At 44.8% G+C, this 2,488-nt stretch overlaps 1 long non-coding RNA gene across 1 annotated transcript; it reads right to left on the reverse strand.

Annotated features, from left to right (window-relative positions):
* Positions 1-492: 492 nt before the first annotated feature.
* LOC135498442 (uncharacterized) lies at positions 493-2,123 on the reverse strand. Its single transcript, XR_010449053.1, has 3 exons — positions 2,035-2,123; positions 1,301-1,349; positions 493-764 (listed from the first exon to the last, which is right to left on the reverse strand). It is a non-coding gene; the product is annotated as an uncharacterized LOC135498442 (long non-coding RNA).
* Positions 2,124-2,488: the final 365 nt, after the last annotated feature.

Here is a 2,488-nt window from a genome sequence, read left to right on the forward strand (position 1 = left end):
CCTAATACCGTTAGACCCCACGGGTGGCGCTGATTGGCCACTGCACGGATGTAGAGTGAATGATTAAGCAAAATATGGTTCTATAGAGACCAATTACTGGTTGCTTAAAGGTAAAAGTACTTTTGGTCTGAGGTCAAACTTTGAAGAAATTGCGCCAGTAGTTTTCGCCCAGCGGCCCAAAAGGTCCTCGAAAAACCAGAGTCAGTCGTATCCTCATCCCCTCGATCGTTGGTGCCGAGTGTTGGCTTGAGGTTCAGGATGCCCAAAAGGATGTGGACATTTACTTGTAAAAGAAACCAAGAGCGCATAGTATCTCATCCTGGTACAGTAGTATTCAATATTCCACCATTCTCCAAAGCAGACAAAATAGTATAGTATATTACAGTATGATACTCGGCCTCTCGATATATATGTGGAACATATAGGCGCGAAAAAAAACACTGAATCATAGGACAATGATCTCTTGTCCTTAGATAAAGATGGGAACAAGTCTTATTGGTTGCAACTAATTCTTTATTTGGTATAGCAAGAAGGAAAAAAGAATAATCTTTATTGATTCTTGGTCGAAGCAATTACAGAAAAGCACGAATGTGGTACAGAAGGATGCTGTAATGTTCTATCCAAGTCATTTTATCCTTGGTACTGGTATGTTGTCTGATTATTAGTAACATTTAAAGTCCCAGCCGCAGTGGGGAATGCCACCTGAAGTGTTACAGCAAGTCCAGTTCTTGGTACAAAAGTGACCGACAGGAAAGCAGTCCGACCTGAAAGAAAGCGGGATAAAAGGGCGTTGTGAGGCTTCGCAATCCCGTTCCAAAAACCGATCAGTCCGGCATTTCCCTAGTTCCCGATCCCAAACTAGCGCCCAGATACAAGTGCATAAGGGTATATGATAAAGCACTTGGTTCACGTAGACCGGCACGAGATCGGGAAATCTTTCACGAAAACTTGGGACGTCAAACGCAGGAATGGGTTCTTTCTCGGTGGATTTCTCGGCGTTACGGGAGAGCGAAATTTCTCTCTATTAGCGTGGAGGAGAGAAGGAGAGGTCCATAAATAGGTTTACATATGATGGATCCGTTGATCAAGCTGTAACTGTCATGACCAGCGTAGTTTGATCGGCAGCGGGGGGGGGGGGGGGCAAATGGCTAATTCTGGTTCAAGGTAGGAGGATCCTTGGCGGACTGATTACGGGAGGATGCTGTTTGAAGCCTCTTTGTGTGTGACCAAAAGCCAATTTTACTGTGACGCCACCAATAGAACAAGCGAGAGAGAGGAGCCCAAAGGCTGTGTCACCTACCGTTTTTCCAGATCCGTTTCTTCATTGAATCCTTCCTCGACGTTATCTCCTGCAAGTAACGGATAGACGGGGCATATTAATTCAGGTGTTTGGTAAGGGTAGTAAGTTTGGGGTAAAGTGAATGAGATTGCCACCGGGTATACACTGCTTTGTCAACTTACGCCACACTGCACCGAGGCAATGTACAAAATCGAATGATTTGTGAAATCCATGGAACTGAATCGCGTCACCAAATGCATTAAGACTTGTCCCATGAATTTCACTAAGCACGCGATGTTTGCATTGCTTGAGTACAGTGTCCGCTGAAAAAGCCGTGTGAAATAAAAAATGCACTGTCGCATGCGTTGTTACAATCGCATGCCAAGTAATTAATAAAACCTATACCCCGTCGAAAAAAGGCTCTCGCCTCCCGGTAAATAAAGTCGGCGCGCAATGTCGGTCCACCTTTCGACGAGCCTGTAATGACATTAGAGGAAGAATTCTCCCTGAGCAGGCTACGGGGCATTATTCGAGAAACTCCTGATTTCCCAAGTATAAGGCAAGTAGGATATTGGGCTCTGAGATCGCAAAGGTTACTCGTTCATAAAATTAATGTCATGAACATTATCTCAAACCCAGCGATTCAGTACCCGTTTTAAAGGCAGGCGTGAGATCTCTTTGTCGCACATAGCAGCGATTATAATCAGAAACAGCGCGTAATCTGCTCGTTTGCGGGGCATGTTATGTAAACCTACCAAGGACCAAGGAGAAGATCACCACCAGAACGAACAGGACACAAATGGTCTTCATCTTTTAAGTGAGAAATATTGCTAGAGAGACGTAACTTCCTGGAATGTAGCAAAACTGGAAACTGGAAACTGAGATTACTAACGACCGAACGTGTGCGAGGGGAGGAGGATACGGCTGACTCTGTTTTTTTTAAGGATAACTACAACAAAGTATCTCGCTGCTCTAACTGTCGAGGTAATGCACCAGTCTCGACTCAATGGAACAGTATACACGACAGGCACGTAAAAATGAGAGCTCACCCCCCCCCCCCCCCCCCCTCGACTGAAAAACACACCCTCAATGAGAACACACATTAAATAGTACGAATGTTGACACTGTTGTCAGTTGGGCTAGAGTTCTTATCATCATGTACCTGTCTATGTCAAGGGATAAGGTAGGCTTTAACTGAAAGATTGCCAA

The sequence above is a fragment of the Lineus longissimus genome, chromosome 13 (genome assembly GCF_910592395.1).
Source record: "Lineus longissimus chromosome 13, tnLinLong1.2, whole genome shotgun sequence".
NCBI classification, from domain to species: domain Eukaryota; kingdom Metazoa; phylum Nemertea; class Pilidiophora; order Heteronemertea; family Lineidae; genus Lineus; species Lineus longissimus.